At 36.1% G+C, this 12,474-nt stretch overlaps 1 pseudogene; it reads right to left on the minus strand.

The window, feature by feature from the left end:
• Window positions 1-477, minus strand: part of LOC102770637 — a 3,319-nt pseudogene extending 2,842 nt beyond the window's left edge.
• Window positions 478-12,474: the final 11,997 nt, after the last annotated feature.

Below are 12,474 nucleotides of genomic sequence, written 5' to 3' on the forward strand. Positions count from 1 at the left end.
AGTCTGCTGATTTTGTTCTTTTTCCTTTCATCGTATTTCTTCTGAATTTTCTTTGATCGTTTTTGTTCAAAATCTCTTCCTCTTCAGGAGTCAGCTTGGCCCCCCTCTTGCAGCCCAGGGCAGTGTGTAGTGGGGCTCGTACCACTGTCGGTACGGTGTGCTGTCAACGAGCACGATGCAGTTCTTCACTAGGGTCTTGGTGCGGATCAGTTCATTGTTGGATGCAATGCAGACAACATCAATAATCTTTGTTTTGTGCGTATAATACTCTGAGCCCCATGAGAAGTTGCCCACGTCCAGCCTCAAGGCTCGGTACTTCTTGTTGCCTCCATGCACTTGGACTGTGTGTATGTGATGGGGTCCAATCTTTCTGTTGGTAGCAGGGCGTCCCAGCTCATATATTCGCTTCTTGTGGTAGGGCTTTCTCTTGTCACCGGTCTTGTGGCGCTTGTGCCAGTTGTCCCGAGAGATGCCCATAGCTCAGCGCCGGCTGGAAAAAGAAAACGCCTATTTAAGGTTTACTTCTTAATACTTGCTTTCTATTGGCTGAATCATCCTATATAATAAAAGGGTAATATGCAAATTGACCAAACAGTGGAACGACTGGTCGCTATGATGCACACTGACCACCAGGGGGCAGATGCTCAATGCAGGATCTGCCCCTAGCCTGCAGGCCCTGATCACCTGATGGCGAACAGGGAACTGGGGGTGGGGGTGGGGGTGGCGGCAGCTGGGGAAGATGGCTCTGATTACAGGCCAGGCTTAGAGACTGTATCCATGCACAAATTTTGTGCACTGGGCCTTTAGTTTTCATAATAATATAGATTAGTGCTCAAAGGACTTTGGACAGTTGGTTTCTCTTTAGACAGTTTAATTCTATCATGTCTTCCTGCCAAAGAGCTGTCAGATACCTAGAAAATTAGCATCTTTTATTACCATTAAAAGTAATTTCTATCACTTCTATAGTGTATTTTGCTTTATAAATAATAGTCACAAACATTATTTAACTTGTTCGTGACAATATCACTTTGGGTTTGCTGCTGTTCTCTCCAAAAGACCTCTGAAAAAAACAATGATAAACTAAGCAACTTCTCAAGGTTATACAACTAAGGAGAGGCAGAATCAAAGGTTTAAGTTCAGTTCACGTGATTTCATATCCAAAACTACTTTTTGGTAAACAATTTAGGAGAAACTATATTAATCTCTTTTTTCCTTCATGGTTGTATTTCTGCTCTAGCCAGATTATAATGAGTTATTAATCTTTAAAATTAATTTTTAAGAGTTCTCAGTATGATTAAAAGTGAGTTCTCCATCAAATCCTTGTTCATGGGAGTGTATAGTTGGAAAATAGTGCCTCAGAATATTAATAGTTTTCTCTGCAGAAAGCTCTAAGTAGAAGTGTGAGTGAAACACCCAATAATTAGATTTGCATCTGATTATAAACTTTCCTGGAAGATGCTTAACTATGTTCACCCTTATACTAAATCGAGCATATAATACTCCTATTCATCAGAGTGGTGTTTCATTTATTCTAAGTTATGTTGGATATGGTAATTGATCCACCAATAAATCAGAAGCAAATAAGAAGTAAAATTATTAAAACAGTCCACAGACATTAATGTAAACTCCAATTCATATATTTTTTAAATGGCAGAGATGAATTATAAAGCATAGTTTCTCCCATCAGGCAGCAACATGTGAGATCAGGTTTCTTGACATGTCTGAACTTTCATCAGAGGAAATAATTAGAAATTGCTCACTGTAATAACTTATTTCTAGCCATGTGGAGTGTGCCATATATCAACAGAAACAGACCAAAAGAAGGGCAATGAAGATAAATTATGTTCATAAAATGTTCATAATATTAGTAAAGGAGTAATGATTCTTTTAAGTACAGATGTAAATGCAAAATTCTAATTGTGGCTTAACTTTTTCACACGTTGTAAGGTGCTAAACCTCTATAATCTCTAAATAGTTTTCCACTAAATGCTTCAATACACTAATTAGAATGTTGGAAGTGTAGCCAAGTGTAACCAAGGGGTCCAAGCTGCCTGTCACTACTTGAGCCAATTAAGCAGAAACAGGGGTGAGTCATATATGAGCATTTATTCCAATACTGCCAGCGGTATGGGAGAGCAGCAGGTCAGCCACAGAGATCTGCTCTGCCTCTCTCCATAAGCCAGCTGCTTATGTTGGGTAGGACAAAGATTACATGGGAATGTAGGAATTGCAGGCATGGGGAAGTAGGCAAAGGGGCTTAAGGCGGGACTCCATTATCTGTGCAACAAGGTTGTTAATCTTGACATGGTAATTGAATGAGAATGAGCAGCATTCCCAGGTTGACTCCCAGGTCCTAGGGGTGTACAACTCCCAGAAGGCTTTTAAGACACAAGGTTCTTATAGCATTGCAGGTTTACAGAGATATTCTTTTTTTCTTTACTGATTAAGGTATTACATATGTGTCCTGATCTCCCCATTGTCCCCCTACCCCCTCCCCATTCATGCCCTCACCCTTCTGGTACAGATATACTCTTGTAGGTCAGAGGAGACTTCTCCAGAAATCCACACTATTGGTTCTCAGTGCTTTGCTTGAACAACTGAATGACAGGATATATCTATTATACTGGTATGTAGTCCCAGGTGCCTTTCTCATGATGGTGTGCTCCAAAGAGCTCTTTGATGAGTGGTGGGATAGATACTAGATAAGGGCACAGCCTAAACTACTCTGCATAACAAATGAGAAGATTACCAGTGGGTTGAGAAAGGAAGTTATGAGATAAACAGCAGCAGGGGGTTGAGAAAAGAGACATTGAGTGAGATTGTGTACCTGATAATACTTCTCTTTCAAATTGCTCTCTGTCATACCACAGGCCATGGCCAAGGCTGTAGCATTGAAACTGCAAATAGATCTAATGTTACAGTAAGAATTAGAGTGAAGAAACGTGTAACTGATTAGACAAGAATTTTCTCCTATGGTAACAGCATGAGCCTTTTAATGCCGACATGCTCCAGCACCTCAATTTAACGTAGAATAAATTTCTGGGTTTTTCTGACCTGGCCTATCCCTTCTTCCATGCCACATACTGAGACCATCCAACTACTGGTGTGCATCCTTGAGGAACAAAGAGAGGCATTGGGGGACTGCGTGCACTCTCTCTGTGTTCTTAAGTGTAGACACTTGAACTGAAGGTAATGAGTCTAATCTAAGTCATTTCTCTCCATGATCCTCAAAACTGTTCCTGCCATTGAGGCCTGGCCTACTTTACTCTTAGACTGGACATTCTCTAGAAAAATATAAAATATAAAAACATGCGTCCTTTTTCTAGTGTTGGTAGGTAGATAAAAACAGAGGATACAGCTGATAACAGCAAAAATCTCAGGTGGAGCTAAGTAAGGTGAGGAGAGCACGTCAGTAGTATTTCCAAAGCTCATTGTAGAGGCTCTAAAAATAGAACTATGGGAAGGAAGGAGGGCCTGGTTTACTAAACTGCCAAAAAACTATAATAAAATGAGTAAAAGGAGGCAGGGAAAAGGGAGAAGAGGGGATCAAGAAATCACTGGTGCTTTAAATTTTTAAATCTCCTTGTAATCCATATCACACTTGCTCTATGTAGCATCACCTATAGCCTGATGATTTCCACATTTTATTTCCATCTACTATCCTTCTCTCAAATTCTAGACCCATATATCCAGCTGCCTGCTCTCTATCTCCTCTGGCATGTCTAAGTGGGATCTCACATTTTAGCGTCCAAAACTAAATCCTGGATATTTCTCCCCAAACCTTCTGGTCTACATTGCCAATAAAGAATGCACCACTCCAATGTCAAAATAATACAAGGTAAATTGTTGTGTTGACATGGAAAAATATTGTATGCTTTCCTTTCCTTTTTCCTCTTTTTATTTTTCTTCTTTTCACTATTTTTATATGTCATTGAAAAATAGATTGACCTATATGCAGACTCTTTTAAAATACCAAGTGATTCCAGTGGCATGTACACTCTCTGAGGTCAGGAATTTGGTGAGATGTGTTCAGTGTTGTATTTCTAATACTTAGAATAGTGACTGAGTGCTCCATCAGAATTTAATGAATGTTGACTGTTAGTTGAATCCGCATATTTTTTATACGTATATTTACAAGTGGCATTCTGTTGTCATTGGGATGTACATGTTGCTTGAGGACTGATAGATATGTAGAATTTTCTAAGATTGCCTAAGTTTGGTATATTATCATTGAAAAACATTTAAGTTACAAAGTAGTGTTATGAATGGAAATTTTATATATTTTGATTAGTGTATACTTTTGACTTTGTCAGCTTCTTAATTAAGATATTATTCAAAGCCATGACAATATACTTTCTGAGAGAAAAGGCAGCATAGAAAATAGGTTGAAAGGAATATCATAGATTTTAAGATAAGAACACTGACAACTTTTAAAAATACCTTTTATTTATATACTGGTCCCTAGTGGCTGCCAGCGGGGTATTCCCTCCCTTCCCCTGGCTGCCTGCTGTCACTGCTGTCTGAGGCCTCCCTCCCTTCCCCAGGCCATCCCTGCCTCCTGGTCAAACTCCTGGACAACTTTTGGTCGAGGGGACAATTTGCATACTACGTTTTTATTATATAGGATTTTAAAGCCACTAGCAGAACAAATGAGTAAATATTGATTCAGTTGCTCATCACTTCCTTTTTTCCCCCAAAAGAAGACAAAATGTATTTTAAATATCAATATCCCTGAATGCTGAGGATTTTTATAAAACTTAGTAGCTAACCTGGTAAAGAGAAGTTGCAGGAGGTAAGCCCATGGTGAGTGATACTCTTAGGGTAAGAATCAGTTGGGATATTAGGTTTGTCTTTGGTTCCTAATTTAATCAGGCTTGCAAAGTCCCTTTTGCCATATAACAATATATTTATAGGTTTCAGAGCTTAGGGCATCTTTGGAGGAGGGAGTAGACATTAGTCTACACATCACAGATACATAAGTAAAAATCTAATTTAGCCTAGAGAGCAGGAGGATAAATTTTATGTAAATCCAGTAAAAATCTCAGGGAATTACATTCAATTTCATCCTTTCATTCATCTTTTCATTTCTTTCTTTATCAGTAAAATCATTAAATCATAACATGCAAAGAAGGGAGAATATACCTGGAAATATAAAGGTCATGACAAAAGGAGACACTGTGGCAGGAATGGGAAGTAGATGGTTGAATGGGTTGTGCACATGTGTGTTGTGTTGAGTGTTTGTTATGTGTCTGATGTCTTTTAGGATGGTGTCTTTTAGGTTTACAGAGGTTTATCTAGGAATAGAGCATGCTGACTCTAAAAAAAAGATAAAATTCTGCTATTGTAGAACATAATTATTCTTAGTATTACTTTTATTCATGCACAGAGTTATAAAAATATTGGAAATATGTCAAAATAATTTCCCTCTTCCAAATGTGAATTAGAAAAAAGTAAACAAATGAGAAAGTTTCCAAAAGAACTTCTAGCAAAAGCATTAGATAAGACATTACTGAGAAACCTGTAATAGGATTTGCTGATTCAATTTGATACACATAGGAGTTGTATTTTTATATATAACTTAACTGGATGTATGAGAAGCTAAGAACCAAGTATGACTGATTTGGAAATAACAATTACTTTTATAACAATCAACTTGAAGGTACTTGTGGACTAAAGTACTTTTACTTATAAAATCATTATAACACCTCATCATTTAGAATGAATAATTGCCAATAATTATTCTATGACTTGGCAAATATGTGAGTGTGAACAGTTTGCTAAGGAAAACAATATTCAGCAATCATTTTCACTGTTCTAGAATCTTGCAATCAAAATAAATATAGAATGTCTTTAGTTAAGTTTATTAAAAACTCAATTATTGAAATGACTCTAAGGTATTTATCAATACTAATAGAAAATAATACAAGAATAATTACATTTTCCTCTATTTAAACTATTAAGTAGTGCCTGGCCAGTGTGGCTCAGTGGTTGAGCCTCCACCTATGATCCAGGAGGTCACAGTACACATGCCTGGTTTGCAGGCTTGATTCCTCAGTGTGGGGCATGCAGGAGGCAGCTGATCAATGATTCTTTATCTCTCATCATTGATGTTTTTCTCTCTCTCCCTTCCTCTCTGAAATCAATAAAAATATATTTAAAATAAATCAAATAAAATAGTAAGTAGTTTTATTGGGAATATTTCCCTCGTGTTTATAGATAAATATGTATTAATATAGACATTAGGCATAGGGCTAGACTATAACACGTGTGCTTTTAACAGGAGCAGCGAAGGAGGAAGTCAGAATGTCCTCCTGAGTCATTTCTAGTTCTCATTTATACAGCAAGCGGCCAAATAAGTGCAGACGATTCTTTTCAGACTGTTCCTCAAAATAGAGACAACCTATAAATTAGTTATGTTATGTATAGTGGTGGCATAATCAAAAATGTTTAAACTAAAACACTCTGCAACATTAACTTAATAATGCCATATTTGGGGCATTTACTGGGGTATTCGGATATGATACTTGATATTGCATCCCAAACTGCAGGAGTTAATGAATCTATATCTGCCTCTGCTGGGACATTTTTCACAGGCCTGGTAAACAGTTGTGGGTGTTAACATTTTCCCTTGGTTACATAAAGCTACTTAAAAATATTGTATTCGATACATAACATTGCATTCTCATTTTATTTTCTTTCCCAGTAATTAGGACTATGTTATCAGTTTATCTAAAAAACCTTCATTGTTGTGTTTCTCTTTGTATTGTGCTGCATTATATTGATGTCTTGCATTATTTTTCCTTTTCCCCTGGTCTTTACTCCTACTTCTCTCTTCAATAACACCCACTTTAATATGCATTATACGTACACAGAGAATATCTTCTCAACTCTATATGTAACCTTATAAAACATACATTTTCTTTGTGCTTTTGGCTTTTCTACTATTTGAATTTATTTAAGAACACTTTTCTCTTCAAGATTTCTACTTTTTTCAAAGTTGGCATTTTATAGTAATTCTAGTAGTTTTAAAATTCAGTGATATATAATATTAATATGCTATTCTTAGTTATTTTAATGCTAACTATATTATTTTCTTCTTTTCATCATTTTTTAAAATGTTTTTATTTATTTTTTAGACAGAGAGGAAGGAAGAGGATTAGAGAGATAGAAACTTTGATGAAAGAGAAACATTGATCAGCTGCTTCCCTCTTCCCCCAACCAGAGACAGCCTACAATCCAGGCATGTTCCCTAATCAGGAATCAAACTGGTGACCTATTAGTTCATGAGTTGACACTGAACCACTGAGCCACACCAGCCAGGCTTATTTTCATTATTTTTTTAACCTTTCCTCTGCTTATTTTTTATTCTGTCCTAGAAGCTTTTCTATGTTATTGATTTTTCCAAAGCTTTGGCTTTTTAAATCCTCTTCTAAATATATGTGTAATTAATTTCTGTTCATATTTATAATTTCCTTCCTTTTTTACTCCTCTGGTTTTCTTTGTTGCTCTCTCTCTCTGTTTTCTTGAATTGAATATTCATTTATTTTCAGTTATTTTAATTGTTTTCTGATAAATGAGCTTAAAACTGTAAACATACATTTAAGGATTACTTCAGCTATATTTTATGCATTTAATATGAGTATTTTCCTTTTAATACATTTTTGAATATGTTATAATTTCCTTTTGATTTCCTATTCAATATTGTTTAATTATTGATTAGTTTACAAAGCATGTAGTTATTACTTTAGCTATTATTTTTATTTCAAGTTTTCATAGATTTGGAATACAAAGTCTATGTTCTGTTAAAATTTATAATTCATGAAAGCTATTTTTTGGACTAGATTATCATTGATTTTTGTTTTTGTTGCATGTATAATTGAAGCTCTCTTTTAATTAAGTGTAAAGTTTATATAATATATTCACAAAAAATATATGCATGTGTATAATTTTATTAACTGTGATTTTAAAGATTGACATAATTTTATTTTACATTTTTCTTCACAATCTTTCATCTCCTGAGAGATATGTACTTAAAAAACCTAAATACAAATGTTGATTTATCTGTTTCTCCCTATTTTTTTTAAGTTGCTGTTTAATTCTTTCTGGAACTCTATCATTATGTACATATCATGATGATCACTACATTTTATTAAGTTTGATATTCTTTTACTAGTATAATACTTTGCCTTAATTTTTATATGATGATATGTGAAAGTTTTATTTGCTCTTTCTTGTAATTCAAAATGGCCTACTATATCTTTTTCTGTTCCATTAATCTTTTCTTCATCATTTTATAGGTCATTTATAGTATACAATGCTGGAATTGTTTTTAATGTTTTATTCTAATTTGAGAATCTAAATTTTGATAAGTGAATTTAATCCATTTATATATTTGCAAGTACATTATATTGAGGCTAGAGGCCCAATGTACAAAGATTCCTGCAAGAATAGGCCTTCCTTCCCTGGCTGCTGGCACCAGTTTCCCTCCAGCACACAGGACCCAGGCCTTCACGCTGGCCGCCACCTCTTGCCTTCGCTCCAGCTGGCGGTGGCCATCTTTGTCACATTAATTTGCATATTCCCTCCTTATTGGCTGTGGGCACCACCATCTTTGTCATAAAGTGATGGTCAATTTGCATATTTCATCTTTATTAGATAGGATATTTCTTCTGTCTTATTTCATTTCAATTTACTATATTTTTAAAACTCTTATTAAGTACTATCTTTTCTTCCACTGGTTAGATTAAAATATCTCTCTTCTGTTTTAAAGATAAGAGAATCAAATTAAAATGTTTTGTGTGGTTATCTGTCATTGACTAAGACACATAGTCATGTTCACATTACCTTTAATGTTTCTTGAAATTATCAATATTTTGACCTTCAGATAAAACAAATACATGTTTCTAACACTCTCTTGTCCTGGGCCATATTTACTTTGGTAGTATTTCCAAAGTCAGGCTAAATAATAGAGCTAGCAACCTATGCCAGTTTTTTATCTTCCCAGCACTAGAAAACTATAAGGTCTCTCTTAAACAATTAAGTTATTTGGAGTATATTAGAAGTCTCTAAACAAACAAATAAAAAAACAAACAAACCAATAAGTAAGTAAAATAATGTCTCTTTAAAATTCATAATTAGAGAAATACCTTGGATTTGAGCAACAAATATCCTATATAATAAGAGCCTAATGTGCTAAGTGTCCCGTTGTCTGGTCATCCATTCTACAAATCAAAGCATAATATGCTAATGATATTCTAAGGCCACTCAATCGCTCCCTATGACATTCACTGACCATCAGGGGGCAGATGCTCCAACTGGCAGATTAGCTTGTTGCTGGATCTGGCAGATCAGTACTGAGTGAGGCAGACTGAACATGCCCTAGAGCCTTCCTGTGGTTCCTCCCATGTCCCTCCCTGATCCTAATGGGCACTGGTGGGGTCCCTCGGCCTGACCTGTGCCCTCTCACAATCCAGGACCCTTCAAGGGATGTCAGAAAGCCGGTTTTAGACCAATCCCTCTCAACGCAGGAGCTGCCCCCTGGTGGTCAGTGTGATCCCACAGAAGAGGGGCTGCTCAGCCAGAAGCCAGACTCACAGCTGGCTAGCGCAGCGGCGATGGCGGGAGCCTCTCCTGCCTCCATGGCAGCGCAAAGGAGCAGGCCTAAGCCATCAGTCAGACATCCCCCAAGGGCTCCTGGACTGCGAGAGAGTGCAGGCCTGGCTGAGGGACACTCCCTCGTCCTGCCCTGAGTGCACAAATTTTGTGCGCCAGGCCTCTAGTAGAGATATATTTTTCAGAATATGCGTATAAGAAATCACATGTAGTATTAGTGGAAAAAAGCTAGATGCTTAGAATTTGATTCAGAAATTTATTTAAATTATATTTTCAGTTAAACATTTTATGTTATCTTTAATCAATTGCATGTAAAGAAAATGAAAACTGGGGCAAAAATGTGATAGAGTCCTAGGAAAGGCATAACTTAACTGGACATACATAAAACATATAGAGATGCATATCTATATAAGTGTAGAAGGAAGGGAAACTTTACCTATCATTCAATGGAGAAGGCTATTTCTGTAACATGTAGTAAAATCATTATCCTACCACTCTTGTACCCACCACTGATTTTTGTCATGCAACATGAATCTTCATAATTGTCAGAACTACTTATATTATGCAAATGCAGAACAAAGTTATTAACAATTAGACTGTCCAATCTATCAACTAGAATTTTAGAAAGGATATCTCTAAATTGTTGTTAATAGTCCATAAACGTAGTGATTTATCATCTTGATTAGTATAAACATTCACTGGCCTGTGCTTTGTAAACAAGCAACAAATAGGTTCATCTAGCTTCCTTTCATTAATTGTTTTGTAGCGCATTAATTATTTTTATTGCATGCAATTAGTTTCTGTCTGACCAATATTATCTCTTTTCCATTGTCCTTTCCCCTCTCCCTTCATTTGAGGGACACTCCTCTTTCTTTTCTAGCTTCTCCAGAAGAAACAAATACACAGTCCATTCTGGCCACAGTTGTCTGGGGGCTAGGTGTATGGTTATCAAGAACCAATCATGGTTCTTCTCTGGGATTGTGAACCTGGGAACTAGGTAAAGAAATCAGCATTTTGGTGACAGAAATGACAGTAAATGAGGTTCTCAGAATGTCTGTGTCCATGTTCCCCACTATGTAGAGAACAAAACTGGTTGGACCCTGGTTTTCATTGTCTCTGTAAAGCAATAAAATCTCTTCACTCCCTAAGCGTGGTTGAGTTCAATTTCTCTTACTTGCAATCAACACTTTCCTGCCTACTATATGCTTACTCTTCATGCAGCAGAAATTTCAAACATCTAATCATGCAACATTTCATACAAGAAACAGATGGTCATAGCTATGGAGAAACAGGAAGTAGAGACTTTCTTGTTAGATAATGTGAGTGATAGCCTAACTACATGGTCAGTTCTTTCATATAAGCGATCATTAATCTATGCAGGGGTCCTCAAACTACAGCCCGCGGGCCACATGCGGCCCGCCGAAAACATTTATCCAGCCCGCCGAGTGTTTTTGCCGCCGCTGTGTGCATAGGAATTTGTTCATAGTTTTTTTTTAAACTATAGTCCTGCCCTCCAATAGTCTGAGGGACAGTGAACTGGCCCCCCTGTTTAAAAAGTTTGAGGACCCCTGAATCGGTACAAAACATATCCCACAAGAAAGATAGAAAATCATAAACACCCTTTCTTTTTTTTTTTTTAAATATATTTTATTGATTTTTTTACAGAGAGGAAAGGAGAGAGATAGAGATAGAGAGTTAGAAACATCGATGAGAGAGAAACATCGATCAGCTGCCTCCTGCACATCCCCCACTGGGGAAGTGCGCGCAACCCAGGTACATGCCCTTGACCGGAATCGAACCTGGGACCTTTCAGTCCGCAGGCCGACGCTCTATCCACTGAGCCAAACCGGTTTCGGCATAAACACCCTTTCAAATCAATTAGCAAGCTTTCAAATACTACTCTGTGTGTGTATAATGTACTTGAGAGGCTAATCATATTTGAAATAACAATTGTTCAAAATCCGCATTCTCATTTAGAATCATGAATCTAATCTAGTTTTCCATTTAATGGGAGAGAAAATTTTGTATGTTACCCTTTCTGTGCTTTATTATCCTCAACTATTAAATGGCAACAAATTGAGCACCTTCTTAGACTGGCTGTGAGACTTAAATGACTAGGTACGTAGATAGATAGATAGATATGTAGATATGACTATAGATATGCATCAATTAGAATAATGACTTGGTAGAGAAAGTGTATACAATATTATTTATTATTTTTGATAACTGCTAAATGCTGGCTTCTATATTTTCCTTCTATAATAGGAAATATTTGAATAGCTCTCAATTCATATTCTCTTTTCCTAAGCACACTTAGAATTCCTATAATAGTTATTTCCTAACCTGCACACTATCACCAATATCTGAGGTGAAATTTTTTCACAAAACAACAGAACAACATTGGCAATATTTACCAAAATTACTTTTTTTTCTGTGAAGTTTACTCCAAGATATTTGTTAATTTTATTTGTAACTTGAGATTTTGTCATGATATTTTCTTGTATCTACATTTCAGTGGCTTATGATTTATCCTTCTAAAATATGATATATAATATATACAATTTGCTTTGTAAAATTACAGAAGACAGGATCCATGTGTTGAGCTTTCAGTGTATGATCCCAGTACAAACAGAATTGATGAATATTTAATACTGAACTGAACAATGAAAACAGGTTAGTGATCACATTTCTTAAACCAAATTGAAAATAAATAAATAGTCATGCAAATTCATTTAATACTAGAGGCCCAATGCATGAAATTCTTGCTGTCCAGTCTAATTAGCATTTTATGCTTTTATTAATATAGATTTTATTTAAGGTTAATATATTTTGAATGCTCTAAGCTTAAGTAACTTTGTAACA

Source organism: Myotis davidii, unplaced genomic scaffold (assembly GCF_000327345.1).
Source record: "Myotis davidii unplaced genomic scaffold, ASM32734v1 scaffold629, whole genome shotgun sequence".
Taxonomy (NCBI): Eukaryota; Metazoa; Chordata; class Mammalia; order Chiroptera; family Vespertilionidae; genus Myotis; species Myotis davidii.